Source organism: Chiloscyllium plagiosum, unplaced genomic scaffold (genome assembly GCF_037043375.1).
Source record: "Chiloscyllium plagiosum isolate Xiang-an unplaced genomic scaffold, Cpla_swu_hap1 HiC_scaffold_50, whole genome shotgun sequence".
In the NCBI taxonomy this organism is placed as follows: domain Eukaryota; kingdom Metazoa; phylum Chordata; class Chondrichthyes; order Orectolobiformes; family Hemiscylliidae; genus Chiloscyllium; species Chiloscyllium plagiosum.
The window spans coordinates 59,284,450-59,304,272 of record NW_028270188.1 but is presented as its reverse complement, the minus strand read 5'-3'; the positions used below and the strand labels follow the sequence as shown (position 1 = coordinate 59,304,272).

At 51.0% G+C, this 19,823-nt stretch overlaps 1 protein-coding gene across 1 annotated transcript in view; it reads left to right on the top strand.

Annotated features, from left to right (window-relative positions):
- Positions 1–19,823, top strand: part of LOC122546111 (tripartite motif-containing protein 46-like) — a 147,993-nt gene that overhangs the window by 109,674 nt on the left and 18,496 nt on the right. The window lies entirely within an intron of this gene.

The following is a 19,823-nucleotide window of genomic DNA, read 5'->3' as shown; positions in this document are numbered from 1 at the left end:
AGAGCCCGGTCTACAGGGAGTATTTAAACAGAGCCCGGTCTACAGAGAGTATTCAAACAGAGCCCGGTCTACAGAGAGTATTCAAACAGAGCCCGGTCTACAGGGAGTATTCAAACAGCGCCCGGTCTACAGGGAGTATTTAAACAGAGCCCGGTCTACAGAGAGTATTCAAACAGAGCCCGGTCTACAGAGAGTATTCAAACAGCGCCCGGTCTACAGAGAGTATTCAAACAGAGCCCGGTCTACAGAGAGTATTCAAACAGAGCCCGGTCTACAGAGAGTATTCAAACAGCGCCGGGTCTACAGAGTGTATTCAAACAGCGCCCGGTCTACAGAGAGTATTCAAACAGCGCCGGGTCTACAGGGTGTATTCAAACAGCGCCCGGTCTACAGAGAGTATTCAAACAGCGCCCGGTCGACAGGGAGTATTCAAACAGCGCCGGGTCTACAGAGTGTATTCAAACAGAGCCCGGTCTACAGAGAGTATTCAAAAAGAGCCCGGTCTACAGGGAGTATTCAAACAGCGCCCGGTCTACAGAGAGTATTCAAACAGAGCCCGGTCTACAGGGAGTATTCAAACAGCGCCCGGTCTACAGGGAGTATTCAAACAGCGCCCGGACTACAGAGTGTATTCAAACAGCGCCCGCTCTACAGAGAGTATTCAGACAGAGCCCGGTCTACAGGGAGTATTCAAACAGCGCCCGGTCTGCAGAGAGTATTCAAACAGCGCCCTGTCTACAGAGAGTATTCAAACAGCGCCCGGTCTACAGAGAGTATTCAAACAGCGCCCGGTCTACAGGGAGTATTCAAACAGCGCCCAGTCTACAGAGAGTATTCAAACAGCGCACGGTCTACAGAGAGTATTCAAACAGCGCCCGGTCTGCAGAGAGTATTCAAACAGCACCCGGACTACAGATAGTATTCAAACAGAGCCCGGTCTACAGAGAGTATTCAAACAGAGCCCGGTCTACAGAGAGTATTCAAACAGCGCCGGGTCTACAGAGTGTATTCAAACAGCGCCCGGTCTACAGAGAGTATTCAAACAGCGCCGGGTCTACAGGGTGTATTCAAACAGCGCCCGGTCTACAGAGAGTATTCAAACAGCGCCCGGTCGACAGGGAGTATTCAAACAGCGCCGGGTCTACAGAGTGTATTCAAACAGAGCCCGGTCTACAGAGAGTATTCAAACAGAGCCCGGTCTACAGGGAGTATTCAAACAGCGCCCGGTCTACAGAGAGTATTCAAACAGAGCCCGGTCTACAGGGAGTATTCAAACAGCGCCCGGTCTACAGGGAGTATTCAAACAGCACCCGGACTACAGAGTGTATTCAAACAGCGCCCGCTCTACAGAGAGTATTCAGACAGAGCCCGGTCTACAGGGAGTATTCAAACAGCGCCCGGTCTGCAGAGAGTATTCAAACAGCGCCCTGTCTACAGAGAGTATTCAAACAGCGCCCGGTCTACAGAGAGTATTCAAACAGCGCCCGGTCTACAGGGAGTATTCAAACAGCGCCCGGTCTACAGAGAGTATTCAAACAGCGCACGGTCTACAGAGAGTATTCAAACAGCGCCCGGTCTGCAGAGAGTATTCAAACAGCGCCCGGTCTACAGAGAGTATTCAAACAGAGCCAGGTCTACAGGGAGTATTCAAACAGGGCCCGGTCTACAGGGAGTATTCAAACAGCGCCCGGTCTACAGGGAGTATTCAAACAGCGCCCGGTCTACAGGGAGTATTCAAACAGCGCCTGGTATACAGAGAGTATTCAAACAGCGCCTGCTCTACAGAGAGTATTCAAACAGCGCCCGGTCTACAGGGAGTATTCAAACAGCGCCCGATCTACAGAGAGTTTTCAAATAGCGCCCGGTCTACAGGGAGTATTTAAACAGAGACCGGTCTACAGAGAGTATTCAAATAGCGCCCGGTCTACAGGGAGTATTTAAACAGAGCCCGGTCTACAGGGAGTATTCAAACAGCGCCCGGTCTACAGAGAGTATTCAAACGGAGCCCGGTCTACAGTGAGTATTCAAACAGAGCCCAGTCTACAGAGAGTATTCAAACGGAGCCCGGTCTACAGAGAGTATTCAAACAGCGCCGAGTCTACAGAGAGTATTCAAACAGAGCCCGGTCTACAGGGAGTATTCAAACAGCGCCCGGTCTACAGAGAGTATTCAAACAGAGCCCGGTCTACAGAGAGTATTCAAACAGAGCCCGGTCTACAGGGAGTATTCAAACAGAGCCCGGTCTACAGGGAGTATTCAAACAGCGCCCGGTCTACAGAGAGTATTCAAACAGAGCCCGGTCTACAGAGAGTATTCAAACAGAGCCCGGTCTACAGGGAGTATTCAAACAGAGCCCGGTCTACAGGGAGTATTCAAACAGAGCCCGGTCTACAGGGAGTATTCAAACAGCGCCGAGTCTACAGAGAGTATTCAAACAGCGCCCGGTCTACAGAGAGTATTCAAACAGCGCCGAGTCTACACAGAGTATTCAAACAGAGCCCGGTCTACAGGGAGTATTCAAACAGCGCCCGGTCTACAGGGAGTATTCAAACAGAGCCCGGTCTACAGAGAGTATTCAAACAGAGCCCGGTCTACAGGGAGTATTCAAACAGAGCCCGGTCTACAGGGAGTATTCAAACAGAGCCCGGTCTACAGGGAGTATTCAAACAGCGCCCGGTCAACAGGGAGTATTCAAACAGAGCCCGGTCTACAGGGAGTATTCAAACAGCGCCCGGTCTACAGAGTGTTTTCAAACAGCGCCCAGTCTACAGGGAGTATTCAAACAGAGCCCGGTCTACAGAGAGTATTCAAACAGCGCCCGGTCTACAGAGCGTATTCAAACAGCGCCCAGTCTACAGGGAGTATTTAAACAGAGCCCGTTCTACAGAGAGTGTTCAAACAGCGCCCGGTCTACAGAGCGTATTCAAACAGCGCCCAGTCTACAGGGAGTATTCAAACAGAGCCCGGTCTACAGGGAGTATTCAAACAGCGCCCGGTCTACAGAGAGTATTCAAACAGAGCCCGGTCTACAGAGAGTATTCAAACAGAGCCCGGTCTACAGGGAGTATTCAAACAGAGCCCGGTCTACAGGGAGTATTCAAACAGCGCCCGGTCTACAGAGAGTATTCAAACAGAGCCCGGTCTACAGAGAGTATTCAAACAGAGCCCGGTCTACAGGGAGTATTCAAACAGAGCCCGGTCTACAGGGAGTATTCAAACAGAGCCCGGTCTACAGGGAGTATTCAAACAGAGCCCGGTCTACAGGGAGTATTCAAACAGCGCCCAGTCTACAGGGAGTATTCAAACGGAGCCCGGTCTACAGAGAGTATTCAAACAGCGCCCGGTCTACAGGGAGTATTTAAACAGAGCCCGGTCTACAGGGAGTATTTAAACAGAGCCCGGTCTACAGAGAGTATTCAAACAGAGCCCGGTCTACAGAGAGTATTCAAACAGAGCCCGGTCCACAGGGAGTATTCAAACAGCGTCCGGTCTGCAGAGAGTATTCATACAGCGCCTGGTCTACAGGGAGTATTCAAACTGCGCCCGGTCTACAGGGAGTATTCAAACAGAGCCCGGTCTACAGAGAGTATTCAAACAGAGCCCGGTCTACAGAGAGTATTCAAACAGCGCCCGGTCTACAGAGAGTATTCAAACAGAGCCCGGTCTACAGAGAGTATTCAAACAGAGCCCGGTCTACAGAGAGTATTCAAACAGCGCCGGGTCTACAGAGTGTATTCAAACAGCGCCCGGTCTACAGGGAGTATTCAAACAGCGCCCGGTCTACAGGGTGTATTCAAACAGCGCCGGGTCTACAGAGAGTATTCAAACAGCGCCCGGTCTACAGAGTGTATTCAAACAGAGCCCGGTCTACAGAGAGTATTCAAACAGAGCCCAGTCTACAGGGAGTATTCAAACAGCGCCCGGTCTACAGAGAGTATTCAAACAGAGCCCGATCTACAGGGAGTATTCAAACAGCGCCCGGTCTACAGGGAGTATTCAAACAGCGCCCGGACTACAGAGTGTATTCAAACAGCGCCCGGTCTACAGAGAGTATTCAGACAGAGCCCGGTCTACAGGGAGTATTCAAACAGCGCCCGGACTGCAGAGAGTATTCAAACAGCGCCCTGTCTACAGAGAGTATTCAAACAGCGCCCGGTCTACAGAGAGTATTCAAACAGCGCCCGGTCTACAGGGAGTATTCAAACAGCGCCCAGTCTACAGAGAGTATTCAAACAGAGCCCGGTCTACAGAGAGTATTCAAACAGCGCCCGGTCTACAGAGAGTATTCAAACAGAGCCCGGTCTACAGAGAGTATTCAAACAGAGCCGGGTCTACAGAGTGTATTCAAACAGCGCCCGGTCTACAGAGAGTATTCAAACAGCGCCGGGTCTACAGGGTGTATTCAAACAGCGCCCGGTCTACAGAGAGTATTCAAACAGCGCCCGGTCGACAGGGAGTATTCAAACAGCGCCGGGTCTACAGAGTGTATTCAAACAGAGCCCGGTCTACAGAGAGTATTCAAACAGAGCCCGGTCTACAGGGAGTATTCAAACAGCGCCCGGTCTACAGAGAGTATTCAAACAGAGCCCGGTCTACAGGGAGTATTCAAACAGCGCCCGGTCTACAGGGAGTATTCAAACAGCGCCCGGACTACAGAGTGTATTCAAACAGCGCCCGGTCTACAGAGAGTATTCAGACAGAGCCCGGTCTACAGGGAGTATTCAAACAGCGCCCGGTCTGCAGAGAGTATTCAAACAGCGCCCTGTCTACAGAGAGTATTCAAACAGCGCCCGGTCTACAGAGAGTATTCAAACAGCGCCCGGTCTACAGGGAGTATTCAAACAGCGCCCAGTCTATAGAGAGTATTCAAACAGCACCCGGACTACAGGGAGTATTCAAACAGCGCCCAGTCTACAGAGAGTATTCAAACAGCACCCGGACTACAGGGAGTATTCAAACAGCGCCCAGTCTACAGAGAGTATTCAAACAGCACCCGGACTACAGGGAGTATTCAAACAGCGCCCGGTCTACAGAGAGTATTCAAACAGCACCCGGACTACAGGGAGTATTCAAACAGCGCCCAGTCTACAGAGAGTATTCAAACAGCGCACGGTCTACAGAGAGTATTCAAACAGCGCCCGGTCTAGAGAGAGTATTCAAACAGCACCCGGACTACAGGGAGTATTCAAACAGAGCCCAGTCTACAGGGAGTATTCAAACAGAGCCCGGTCGACAGAGAGTATTCAAACAGAGCCCGGTCTACAGGGAGTATTCAAACAGCGCCCGGTCTACAGAGAGTTTTCAAATAGCGCCCGGTCTACAGAGAGTATTCAAACAGCGCACGGTCTACAGAGAGTATTCAAACAGCGCCCGGTCTACAGAGAGTATTCAAACAGCACCCGGACTACAGGGAGTATTCAAACAGAGCCCAGTCTACAGGGAGTATTCAAACAGAGCCCGGTCGACAGAGAGTATTCAAACAGAGCCCGGTCTACAGGGAGTATTCAAACAGAGCCCGGTCTACAGAGAGTATTCAAACAGAGCCCGGTCTACAGGGAGTATTCAAACACCGCCCGGTCTACAGAGAGTATTCAAACACCGCCCGGTCTACAGAGTGTATTCAAACAGAGCCCGGTCTACAGAGAGTATTCAAACAGAGCCAGGTCTACAGGGAGTATTCAAACAGGGCCCGGTCTACAGGGAGTATTCAAACAGCGCCCGGTCTACAGGGAGTATTCAAACAGCGCCCGGTATACAGAGAGTATTCAAACAGCGCCTGCTCTACAGAGAGTATTCAAACAGCGCCCGGTCTACAGGGTGTATTCAAACAGCGCCCGGTCTACAGAGAGTTTTCAAATATCGCCCGATCTACAGGGAGTATTTAAACAGAGCCCGGTCTACAGAGAGTATTCAAATAGCGCCCGGTCTACAGGGAGTATTTAAACAGAGCCCGGTCTACAGGGAGTATTCAAACAGCGCCCGGTCTACAGAGAGTATTCAAACGGAGCCCGGTCTACAGGGAGTATTCAAACAGAGCCCAGTCTACAGAGAGTATTCAAACGGAGCCCGGTCTACAGAGAGTATTCAAACAGCGCCGAGTCTACAGAGAGTATTCAAACAGAGCCCGGTCTACAGGGAGTATTCAAACAGCGCCCGGTCTACAGAGAGTATTCAAACAGAGCCCGGTCTACAGAGAGTATTCAAACAGAGCCCGGTCTACAGGGAGTATTCAAACAGAGCCCGGTCTACAGGGAGTATTCAAACAGCGCCCGGTCTACAGAGAGTATTCAAACAGAGCCCGGTCTACAGAGAGTATTCAAACAGAGCCCGGTCTACAGGGAGTATTCAAACAGAGCCCGGTCTACAGGGAGTATTCAAACAGAGCCCGGTCTACAGGGAGTATTCAAACAGCGCCGAGTCTACAGAGAGTATTCAAACGGAGCCCGGTCTACAGAGAGTATTCAAACAGCGCCGAGTCTACAGAGAGTATTCAAACAGAGCCCGGTCTACAGGGAGTATTCAAACAGCGCCCGGTCTACAGGGAGTATTCAAACAGAGCCCGGTCTACAGAGAGTATTCAAACAGAGCCCGGTCTACAGGGAGTATTCAAACAGAGCCCGGTCTACAGGGAGTATTCAAACAGAGCCCGGTCTACAGGGAGTATTCAAACAGCGCCCGGTCTACAGGGAGTATTCAAACAGAGCCCGGTCTACAGGGAGTATTCAAACAGCGCCCGGTCTACAGAGTGTTTTCAAACAGCGCCCAGTCTACAGGGAGTATTCAAACAGAGCCCGGTCTACAGAGAGTATTCAAACAGCGCCCGGTCTACAGAGCGTATTCAAACAGCGCCCAGTCTACAGGGAGTATTTAAACAGAGCCCGTTCTACAGAGAGTATTCAAACAGCGCCCGGTCTACAGAGCGTATTCAAACAGCGCCCAGTCTACAGGGAGTATTCAAACAGAGCCCGGTCTACAGGGAGTATTCAAACAGCGCCCAGTCTACAGGGAGTATTCAAACGGAGCCCGGTCTACAGAGAGTATTCAAACAGCGACCGGTCTACAGGGAGTATTTAAACAGAGCCCGGTCTACAGGGAGTATTTAAACAGAGCCCGGTCTACAGAGAGTATTCAAACAGAGCCCGGTCTACAGAGAGTATTCAAACAGAGCCCGGTCTACAGAGAGTATTCAAACAGAGCCCGGTCTGCAGAGAGTATTCATACAGCGCTTGGTCTACAGGGAGTATTCAAACTGCGCCCGGTCTACAGGGAGTATTCAAACAGAGCCCGGTCTACAGAGAGTATTCAAACAGAGCCCGGTCTACAGAGAATATTCAAACAGCGCCCGGTCTACAGAGAGTATTCAAACAGAGCCCGGTCTACAGAGAGTATTCAAACAGCGCCCGGTCTACAGAGAGTATTCAAACAGAGCCCGGTCTCCAGAGAGTATTCAAACAGTGCCTGGTCTACAGAGAGTATTCAAACAGAGCCCGGTCTCCAGAGAGTATTCAAACAGCGCCCGGTCTACAGAGAGTATTCAAACAGCGCCCGGTCTACAGAGAGTATTCAAACAGCGCCCGGTCTACAGAGAGTATTCAAACAGAGCCCGGTCTACTGAGAGTATTCAAACAGCGCCCAGTCTACAGAGAGTATTCAATCAGAGCCCGGTCTCCAGAGAGTATTCAAACAGCGCCCGGTCTACAGAGAGTATACAAACAGCGCCCGGTCTACAGAGAGTATTCAAACAGCGCCCGGTCTACAGAGAGTATTCAAACAGCGCCCGGTCTACAGAGAGTATTCAAACAGAGCCCGGTCTACTGAGAGTATTCAAACAGCGCCCGGTCTACAGAGAGTATTCAAACAGTGCCCGGTCTACAGAGAGTATTCAAACAGCGCCCGGTCTACAGAGAGTATTCAAACAGAGCCCGGTCTACTGAGAGTATTCAAACAGCGCCCAGTCTACAGAGAGTATTCAATCAGAGCCCGGTCTACAGAGAGTATTCAAACAGAGCCCGGTCTCCAGAGAGTATTCAAACAGCGCCCGGTCTACAGAGAGTATTCAAACAGCGCCCGGTCTCCAGAGAGTATTCAAACAGCACCCAGTCTACAGAGAGTATTCAAACAGCGCCCGGTCTACAGAGAGTATTCAAACAGCGCCCGGTCTACAGAGAGTATTCAAACAGCACCCGGACTACAGGGAGTATTCAAACAGCGCCCAGTCTACAGAGAGTATTCAAACAGAGCCCGGTCTACTGAGAGTATTCAAACAGCGCCCAGTCTACAGAGAGTATTCAATCAGAGCCCGGTCTACAGAGAGTATTCAAACAGAGCCCGGTCTCCAGAGAGTATTCAAACAGCGCCCGGTCTACAGAGAGTATTCAAACAGCGCCCGGTCTCCAGAGAGTATTCAAACAACGCCCAGTCTACAGAGAGTATTCAAACAGCGCCCGGTCTACAGAGAGTATTCAAACAGCGCCCGGTCTACAGAGAGTATTCAAACAGCACCCGGACTACAGGGAGTATTCAAACAGCCCCCGGTCTATAGGGAGTATTCAAACAGAGCCCGGTCGACAGAGAGTATTCAAACAGAGCCCGGACTACAGGGAGTATTCAAACAGAGCCCGGTCTACAGAGAGTATTCAAACAGAGCCCGGTCTACAGGGAGTATTCAAACACCGCCCGGTCTACAGAGAGTATTTAAACACCGCCCGGTCTACAGAGTGTATTCAAACAGAGCCCGGTCTACAGAGAGTATTCAAACAGCACCCGGACTACAGGGAGTATTCAAACAGCGCCCAGTCTACAGAGAGTATTCAAACAGCGCCCGGTCTACAGAGAGTATTCAAACAGCACCCGGACTACAGGGTGTATTCAAACAGAGCCCAGTCTACAGGGAGTATTCAAACAGAGCCCGGTCGACAGAGAGTATTCAAACAGAGCCCGGTCTACAGAGAGTATTCAAACAGAGCCCGGTCTACAGAGCGTATTCAAACAGAGCCCGGTCTACAGAGAGTATTCAAACAGAGCCAGGTCTACAGGGAGTATTCAAACAGGGCCCGGTCTACAGGGAGTATTCAAACAGCGCCCGGTCTACAGGGAGTATTCAAACAGCGCCCGGTCTACAGGGAGTATTCAAACAGCGCCCGGTATACAGAGAGTATTCAAACAGCGCCTGCTCTACAGAGAGTATTCAAACAGCGCCCGGTCTACAGGGAGTATTCAAACAGCGCCCGGTCTACAGAGAGTTTTCAAATAGCGCCCGGTCTACAGGGAGTATTTAAACAGAGCCCGGTCTACAGAGAGTATTCAAATAGTGCCCGGTCTACAGGGAGTATTTAAACAGAGCCCGGTCTACAGGGAGTATTCAAACAGCGCCCGGTCTACAGAGAGTATTCAAACGGAGCCCGGTCTACAGGGAGTATTCAAACAGAGCCCAGTCTATAGAGAGTATTCAAACGGAGCCCGGTCTACAGAGAGTATTCAAACAGCGCCAAGTCTACAGAGAGTATTCAAACAGAGCCCGGTCTACAGGGAGTATTCAAACAGCGCCCGGTCTACAGAGAGTATTCAAACAGAGCCCGGTCTACAGAGAGTATTCAAACAGAGCCCGGTCTACAGGGAGTATTCAAACAGAGCCCGGTCTACAGGGAGTATTCAAACAGCGCCCGGTCTACAGAGAGTATTCAAACAGAGCCCGGTCTACAGAGAGTATTCAAACAGAGCCCGGTCTACAGGGAGTATTCAAACAGAGCCCGGTCTACAGGGAGTATTCAAACAGAGCCCGGTCTACAGAGAGTATTCAAACAGAGCCCGGTCTACAGAGAGTATTCAAACACCGCCCGGTCTACAGAGTGTATTCAAACAGAGCCCGGTCTACAGGGAGTATTCAAACAGCGGCCGGTCTACAGGGAGTATTCAAACAGCGCCCGGTCTACAGAGAGTATTCAAACAGAGCCCGGTCTACAGGGAGTATTCAAACAGAGCCCGGTCTACAGGGAGTATTCAAACAGCGCCCGGTCTACAGGGAGTATTCAAACAGCGCCCGGTCTACAGAGAGTATTCAAACAGAGCCCGGTCTACAGGGAGTATTCAAACAGCGCCCGGTCTGCAGAGAGTATTCAAACAGCGCCCTGTCTACATAGAGTATTCAAACAGTGCCCGGTCTACAGAGAGTATTAAAACAGCGCCCAGTCTACAGGGAGTATTCAAACAGCGCCCGGTCTACAGAGAGTATTCAAACAGCGCCCGGTCTACAGAGAGTATTCAAACAGCGCCCGGTCTACAGAGAGTATTCAAACAGAGCCCGGTCTACAGGGAGTATTCAAACACCGCCCGGTCTACAGAGAGTTTTCAAACACCGCCCGGTCTACAGAGAGTATTCAAACAGAGCTCGGTCTACAGGGAGTATTCAAACAGGGCCCGGTCTACAGGGAGTATTCAAACAGCGCCCGGTCTACAGGGAGTATTCAAACAGCGCCCGGTATACAGAGAGTATTCAAAGAGCGCCTGCTCTACAGAGAGTATTCAAACAGCGCCCGGTCTACAGGGAGTATTCAATCAGAGCCCGGTCTACAGAGAGTATTCAAATAGCGCCCGGTCTACAGGGAGTATTCAATCAGAGCCCGGTCTACAGGGAGTATTCAAACACCGCCCGGTCTACAGAGAGTATTCAAACAGCGCCCGGTCTACAGAGTGTATTCAAACAGAGCCCGGTCTACAGGGAGTATTCAAACAGAGCCCGGTCTACAGGGAGTATTCAAACAGAGCCCAGTCTACAGGGAGTATTCAAACAGCGCCCGGTCTACAGGGAGTATTCAAACAGAGCCCGGTCTACAGGGAGTATTCAAACAGCGCCGGGTCTACAGAGTGTATTCAAACAGAGCCCGGTCTACAGAGAGTATTCAAACAGAGCCCGGTCTACAGGGAGTATTCAAAGAGAGCCCTGTCTACAGAGAGTATTCAAACAGAGCCCGGTCTACAGGGAGTATTCAAACAGCGCCCGGTCTCCAGAGTGTATTCAAACAGCGCCCGGTCTTCAGAGTGTATTCAAACAGCGCCCGGTCTACAGAGAGTATTCAAACAGAGCCCGGTCTACAGGGAGTATTCAAACTGCGCCCGGTCTACAGAGAGTATTCAAACAGAGCCCGGTCTACAGAGAGTATTCAAACAGAGCTCGGTCTACAGGGAGTATTCAAACAGGGCCCGGTCTACAGGGAATATTCAAACAGCGCCCGGTCTACAGGGAGTATTCAAACAGCGCCCGGTCTACAGGGAGTATTCAAACAGCGCCCGGTATACAGAGAGTATTCAAATAGCGCCTGCTCTACAGAGAGTATTCAAACAGCGCCCGGTCTACAGGGAGTATTCAAACAGCGCCGGGTCTACAGAGTGTATTCAAACAGAGCCCGGTCTACAGGGAGTATTCAAACAGCGCCCGGTCTACAGAGAATATTCAAACAGAGCCCGGTCTACAGGGAGTATTCAAACAGCGCCCGGTCTTCAGAGTGTATTCAAACAGCGCCCGGTCTACAGGGAGTATTCAAACAGAGCCCGGTCTACAGAGAGTATTCAAACAGAGCCCGGTCTACAGAGAGTATTCAAACAGCGCCCGGTCTACAGGGAGTATTCAAACAGCGCCCGGTCTACAGAGAGTATTCAAACAGAGCCCGGTCTACAGGGAGTATTCAAACAGCGCCCGGTCTACGGGGAGTATTCAAACAGCGCCCGGTCTACAGAGAGTATTCAAACAGAGCCCGGTCTACAGGGAGTATTCAAACAGCGCCCGGTCTACAGAGAGTATAAAAACAGAGCCCGATCTACAGGGAGTTTTCAAACAGCGCCCGGTCTGCAGAGAGTATTCAAACAGCGCCCTGTCTACAGAGAGTATTCAAACAGCGCCCGGTCTACAGAGAGTATTCAAACAGCGCCCGGTCTACAGAGAGTATTCAAACAGCGCCCGGTCTACAGAGAGTATTCAAACAGCACCCGGACTACAGGGAGTATTCAAACAGCGCCCGGTCTACAGAGAGTATTCAAACAGAGCCCAGTCTACAGGGAGTATTCAAACAGAGCCCGGTCGACAGAGAGTATTCAAACAGAGCCCAGTCTACAGGGAGTATTCAAACAGAGCCCGGTCTACAGGGAGTATTCAAACAGAGCCCGGTCTACAGAGAGTATTCAAACAGAGCCCGGTCTACAGAGAGTATTCAAACAGAGCCCAGTCTACAGGGAGTATTCAAACAGAGCCCGGTCTACAGAGAGTATTCAAACAGAGCCCAGTCTACAGGGAGTATTGAAACAGAGCCCGGTCTACAGGGAGTATTCAAACAGAGCCCGGTCTACAGAGAGTATTCAAACAGAGCCCAGTCTACAGAGAGTATTCAAACAGAGCCCAGTCTACAGGGAGTATTCAAACAGAGCCCGGTCTACAGGGAGTATTCAAACAGAACCCGGTCTACAGAGAGTATTCAAACAGAGCCCGGTCTACAGAGAGTATTCAAACACCTCCCGGTCTACAGAGTGTATTCAAACAGAGCCCGGTCTACAGGGAGTATTCAAACAGCGGCCGGTCTACAGGGAGTATTCAAACAGCGCCCGGTCTACAGAGAGTATTCAAACAGAGCCCGGTCTACAGGGAGTATTCAAACAGCGGCCGGTCTACAGGGAGTATTCAAACAGCGCCCGGTCTACAGAGAGTATTCAAACAGAGCCCGGTCTACAGGGAGTATTCAAACAGAGCCCGGTCTACAGGGAGTATTCAAACAGCGCCCGGTCTACAGGGAGTATTCAAACAGCGCCCGGTCTACAGAGAGTATTCAAACAGAGCCCGGTCTACAGGGAGTATTCAAACAGCGCCCGGTCTGCAGAGAGTATTCAAACAGCGCCCTGTCTACAGAGAGTATTCAAACAGCGCCCGGTCTACAGAGAGTATTCAAACAGCGCCCGGTCTACAGAGAGTATTCAAACAGCGCCCGGTCTACAGAGAGTATTCAAACAGAGCCCGGTCTACAGGGAGTATTCAAACACCGCCCGGTCTACAGAGAGTATTCAAACACCGCCCGGTCTACAGAGTGTATTCAAACAGAGCCCGGTCTACAGGGAGTATTCAAACAGAGCCCGGTCTACAGGGAGTATTCAAACAGAGCCCGGTCTACAGGGAGTATTCAAACAGCGCCCGGTCTACAGGGAGTATTCAAACAGAGCCCGGTCTACAGGGAGTATTCAAACAGAGCCCGGTCTACAGGGAGTATTCAAACAGCGCCGGGTCTACAGAGTGTATTCAAACAGAGCCCGGTCTACAGAGAGTATTCAAACAGAGCCCGGTCTACAGGGAGTATTCAAACAGCGCCGGGTCTACAGAGTGTATTCAAACAGAGCCCGGTCTACAGAGAGTATTCAAACAGAGCCCGGTCTACAGGGAGTATTCAAAGAGAGCCCGGTCTACAGAGAGTATTCAAACAGAGCCCGGTCTACAGAGAGTATTCAAACAGCACCCGGACTACAGGGAGTATTCAAACAGCGCCCAGTCTACAGAGAGTATTCAAACAGCGCACGGTCTACAGAGAGTATTCAAACAGCGCCCGGTCTACAGGGAGTATTCAAACAGAGCCCGGTCTACAGGGAGTATTCAAACAGAGCCCGGTCGACAGAGAGTATTCAAACAGAGCCCGGTCCACAGGGAGTATTCAAACAGCGCCCGGTCTACAGAGAGTATTCAAACAGCGCCCGGTCTACAGGGAGTATTCAAACAGCGCCCGGTCTACAGAGAGTATTCAAACAGAGCCCGGTCTACAGGGAGTATTCAAACAGCGCCCGGTCTACAGAGAGTATTCAAACAGAGCCCGGTCTACAGAGTGTATTCAAACAGCGCCCGGTCTTCAGAGTGTATTCAAACAGCGCCCGGTCTACAGAGAGTATTCAAACAGAGCCCGGTCTACAGAGAGTATTCAAACAGAGCCCGGTCTACAGAGAGTATTCAAACAGAGCTCGGTCTACAGGGAGTATTCAAACAGGGCCCGGTCTACAGGGAGTATTCAAACAGCGCCCGGTCTACAGGGAGTATTCAAACAGCGCCCGGTATACAGAGAGTATTCAAAGAGCGCCTGCTCTACAGAGAGTATTCAAACAGCGCCCGGTCTACAGGGAGTATTCAATCAGAGCCCGGTCTACAGAGAGTATTCAAATAGCGCCCGGTCTACAGGGAGTATTCAATCAGAGCCCGGTCTACAGGGAGTATTCAAACACCGCCCGGTCTACAGAGAGTATTCAAACAGCGCCCGGTCTACAGAGTGTATTCAAACAGAGCCCGGTCTACAGGGAGTATTCAAACAGAGCCCGGTCTACAGGGAGTATTCAAACAGAGCCCAGTCTACAGGGAGTATTCAAACAGCGCCCGGTCTACAGGGAGTATTCAAACAGAGCCCGGTCTACAGGGAGTATTCAAACAGCGCCGGGTCTACAGAGTGTATTCAAACAGAGCCCGGTCTACAGAGAGTATTCAAACAGAGCCCGGTCTACAGGGAGTATTCAAAGAGAGCCCGGTCTACAGAGAGTATTCAAACAGAGCCCGGTCTACAGAGAGTATTCAAACAGAGCCCGGTCTACAGGGAGTATTCAAAGAGAGCCCGGTCTACAGAGAGTATTCAAACAGCGCCCGGTCTACAGGGAGTATTCAAACAGCGCCCGGTCTACAGAGTGTATTCAAACAGCGCCCGGTCTTCAGAGTGTATTCAAACAGCGCCCGGTCTACAGAGAGTATTCAAACAGAGCCCAGTCTACAGGGAGTATTCAAACTGCGCCCGGTCTACAGAGAGTATTCAAACAGAGCCCGGTCTACAGAGAGTATTCAAACAGAGCCCGGTCTACAGAGAGTATTCAAACAGCGCCCGGTCTACAGAGAGTATTCAAACAGAGCCCGGTCTACAGAGAGTATTCAAACAGCGCCCGGTCTACAGAGAGTATTCAAACAGAGCCCGGTCTACAGAGAGTATTCAAACAGAGCTCGGTCTACAGGGAGTATTCAAACAGGGCCCGGTCTACAGGGAATATTCAAACAGCGCCCGGTCTACAGGGAGTATTCAAACAGCGCCCGGTCTACAGGGAGTATTCAAACAGCGCCCGGTATACAGAGAGTATTCAAATAGCGCCTGCTCTACAGAGAGTATTCAAACAGCGCCCGGTCTACAGGGAGTATTCAAACAGAGCCCGGTCTACAGAGAGTATTCAAACAGAGCCCGGTCTACAGGGATTATTCAAACAGCGCCCAGTCTACAGTGAGTATTCAACCAGCGCCCGGTCTACAGGGAGTATTCAAACAGAGCCCGGTCTACAGGGAGTATTCAAACAGCGCCCGGTCTACAGGGAGTATTCAAACAGAGCCCGGTCTACAGGGAGTATTCAAACAGCGCCCGGTCTACAGGGAGTATTCAAACAGAGCCCGGTCTACAGGGAGTATTCAAACAGAGCCCGGTCTACAGAGTGTATTCAAACAGAGCCCGGTCTACAGAGAGTATTCAAACAGCGCCCGGTCTTCAGGGAGTATTCAAACAGAGCCCGGTCTACAGAGAGTATTCAAACAGAGCTCGGTCTACAGGGAGTATTCAAACAGGGCCCGGTCTACAGGGAATATTCAAACAGCGCCCGGTCTACAGGGAGTATTCAAACAGCGCCCGGTCTACAGGGAGTATTCAAACAGCGCCCGGTATACAGAGAGTATTCAAATAGCGCCTGCTCTACAGAGAGTATTCAAACAGCGCCCGGTCTACAGGGAGTATTCAAACAGAGCCCGGTCTACAGAGAGTATTCAAACAGAGCCCGGTCTACAGGGATTATTCAAACAGCGCCCAGTCTACAGTGAGTATTCAACCAGCGCCCGGTCTACAGGGAGTATTCAAACAGAGCCCGGTCTACAGGGAGTATTCAAACAGCGCCCGGTCTACAGGGAGTATTCAAACAGAGCCCGGTCTACAGGGAGTATTCAAACAGAGCCCGGTCTACAGAGTGTATTCAAACAGAGCCCGGTCTACAGAGAGTATTCAAACAGCGCCCGGTCTTCAGGGAGTATTCAAACAGAGCCCGATCTACAGGGAGTATTCAAACAGCGCCCGGTCTACAGAGAGTATTCAAACAGAGCCCGGTCTACAGGGAGTATTCAAACAGCGCCCGGTCTACAGAGTGTATTCAAACAGCGCCCGGTCTTCAGAGAGTATTCAAACAGAGCCCGGTCTACAGAGAGTATTCAAACAGCGCCCAGTCTACAGGGAGTATTCAAACAGCGCCCGGTCTACAGAGAGTATTCAAACAGAGCCCGGTCTACAGAGAGTATTCAAACAGAGCCCGGTCTACAGAGTGTATTCAAACAGCGCCCGGTCTTCAGAGTGTATTCAAACAGCGCCAGGTCTACAGAGAGTATTCAAACAGAGCCCGGTCTACAGAGAGTATTCAAACAGCGCCCGGGCTACAGAGAGTATTCAAACAGAGCCCGGTCTACAGAGAGTATTCAAACAGAGCCCAATCTACAGAGAGTATTCAAACAGCGCCCGGTCTACAGGGAGTATTCAAACAGCGCCCGGTCTACAGAGAGTATTCAAACAGAGCCCGGTCTAGAGAGAGTATTCAAACAGAGCCCAATCTACAGAGAGTATTCAAACAGCGCCCGGTCTACAGGGAGTATTCAAACAGCGCCCGGTCTACAGGGAGTATTCAAACAGCGCCCTGTCTAGAGAGAGTATTCAAACAGCACCCGGTCTGCAGTGAGTATTCAAACAGCGCCCGGTCTACAGAGAGTATTCAAACAGAGCCCGGTCTACAGGGAGTATTCAAACAGCGCCCGGTCTACAGAGAGTATTCAAACAGAGCCCAGTCTACAGGGAGTATTCAAACAGCGCCTGGTCTACAGAGAGTATTCAAACAGCGCCCGGTCTACAGGGAGTATTCAAACAGAGCCCGGTCTACAGGGAGTATTCAAACAGCGCCTGGTCTACAGAGTGTATTCAAACAGAGCCCGGTCTACAGAGAGTATTCAAACAGAGCCCGGTCTACAGAGTGTATTCAAACAGCGCCCGGTCTGCAGTGAGTATTCAAACAGCGCCCGGTCTACAGAGAGTATTCAAACAGAGCCCGGTCTACAGAGAGTATTCAAACAGAGCCCGGTCTACAGAGAGTATTCAAACAGAGCCCAGTCTACAGAGAGTATTCAAACAGGGCCCAATCTACAGAGAGTATTCAAACAGCGCCCGGTCTACAGAGAGTATTCAAACAGAGCCCGGTCTACAGAGAGTATTCAAACAGAGCCCAGTCTACAGAGAGTATTCAAACAGGGCCCAATCTACAGAGAGTATTCAAACAGCGCCCGGTCTACAGGGAGTATTCAAACAGCGCCCTGTCTAGAGAGAGTATTCAAACAGCACCCGGTCTGCAGACAGTATTCAAACAGCGCCCTGTCTAGAGAGAGTATTCAAACAGCACCCGGTCTACAGGGAGTATTCAAACAGCGCCCGGTCTACAGAGAGTATTCAAACAGCGCCCGGTCTGCAGTGAGTATTCAAACAGCGCCCGGTCTACAGAGAGTATTCAAACAGAGCCCGGTCTACAGGGAGTATTCAAACAGCGCCCGGTCTAGAGAGTATTCAAACAGAGCCCAGTCTACAGGGAGTATTCAAACAGCGCCTGGTCTACAGAGAGTATTCAAACAGCGCCCGGTCTACAGGGAGTATTCAAACAGAGCCCGGTCTACAGGGAGTATTCAAACAGCGCCTGGTCTACAGAGAGTATTCAAACAGAGCCCGGTCTACAGAGTGTATTCAAACAGCGCCCGGTCTGCAGTGAGTATTCAAACAGCGCCCGGTCTACAGAGAGTATTCAAACAGAGCCCGGTCTCCAGGGAGTATTCAAACAGCGGCCGGTCTACAGAGTGTATTCAAACAGTGCCCGGTCTACAGGGAGTATTCAAACTGCGCCCAGTCTACAGGGAGTATTCAAACAGCGCCCGGTCTACAGGGAGTATTCAAACAGCGCCCGGTCTACAGGGAGTATTCAAACAGCGCCCGGTCTACAGGGAGTATTCAAACAGAGCCCGGTCTACAGAGAGTATTCAAACAGAGCCCGGTCTACAGGGAGTATTCAAACAGCGCCTGGTCTACAGGGAGTATTCAAACAGAGCCCGGTCTACAGGGAGTATTCAAACAGCGCCCAGTCTACAGGGAGTATTCAAACAGCGCCCAGTCTACAGGGAGTATTCAAACAGAGCCCGGTCTACAGAGAGTATTCAAACAGCGCCCGGTCTACAGAGAGTATTCAAACAGCGCCCGGTCTACAGAGAGTATTCAAACAGCGCCCGGTCTACAGAGAGTATTCAAACAGCGCCCAGTCTACAGGGAGTATTCAAACAGAGCCCGGTCTACAGAGAGTATTCAAACAGAGCCCGGTCTACAGAGAGTATTCAAACAGCGCCCGGTCTACAGGGAGTATTCAAACAGCGCCCGGTCTACAGAGAGTATTCAAACAGCGCCCGGTCTACAGAGAGTATTCAAACAGCGCCCGGTGTACAGAGTGTATTCAAACAGAGCCCGGTCTACAGAGAGTATTCAAGCAGCGCCCGGTCTACAGAGAGTATTCAAACAGCGCCCGGTCTACAGAGAGTATTCAAACAGAGCCCAGTCTACAGGGAGTATTCAAACAGCGCCCAGTCTACAGGGAGTATTCAAACAGCGCCCGGTCTACAGAGAGTATTCAAACAGAGCCCGGTCTACAGAGAGTATTCAAGCAGCACCCGGTCTACAGAGAGTATTCAAACAGCGCCCGGTCTACAGAGAGTATTCAAACAGCGCCCGGTGTACAGAGTGTATTCAAACAGAGCCCGGTCTACAGAGAGTATTCAAGCAGCGCCCGGTCTACAGAGAGTATTCAAACAGCGCCCGGTCTACAGAGAGTATTCAAACAGAGCCCGGTCTACAGGGAGTATTCAAACAGAACCCGGTCTACAGGGAGTATTCAAACAAGGCCCGGTCTACAGAGTGTATTCAAACAGAGCCCGGTCTACAGGGAGTATTCAAACAGGGCCCGGTCTACAGAGAGTATTCACACAGAGCCCGGTCTGCAGAGAGTATTCAAACAGAGCCCGGTCTACAGAGAGTATTCAAACAGCGCCCGGTCTACAGGGAGTATTCAAACAGGCCCGGTCTACAGAGAGTATTCACACAGAGCCCGGTCTACAGAGAGTATTCAAACAGCGCCCGGTCTACAGGGAGTATTCAAACAGCGCCCGGTCTACAGGGTGTATTCAAACAGCGCCCGGTCTACAGGGAGTATTCAAACATGGCCCGGTCTACAGGGAGTATTCAAACAGAGCCCGGTCTACAGAGAGTATTCAAACAGGGTCCGGTCTACAGGGAGTATTCAAACAGAGCCCGGTCTACAGAGAGTATTCAAACAGTGCCCGGTCTACAGAGTGTATTCGAGCAGAGCCCGGTCTACAGGGAGTATTCAAACAGAGCCCGGTCTACAGAGAGTATTCAAACAGGGCCTGGTCTACAGGGAGTATTCAAACAGGGCCCGGTCTACAGGGAGTATTCAAACAGGGCCCGGTCTACAGGGAGTATTCAAACAGGGCCCGGTCTACAGGGAGTATTCAAACAGGGCCCGGTCAACAGAGAGTATTCAAACAGCGCCCGGTCTACAGGGAGTATTCAAACAGGGCCCGGTCTACAGGGAGTATTCAAACAGGGCCTGGTCTACAGAGAGTATTCAAACAGCGCCCGGTCTACAGGGAGTATTCAAACAGGGCCCGGTCTACAGGGAGTATTCAAACAGCGCCCGGTCTACAGAGA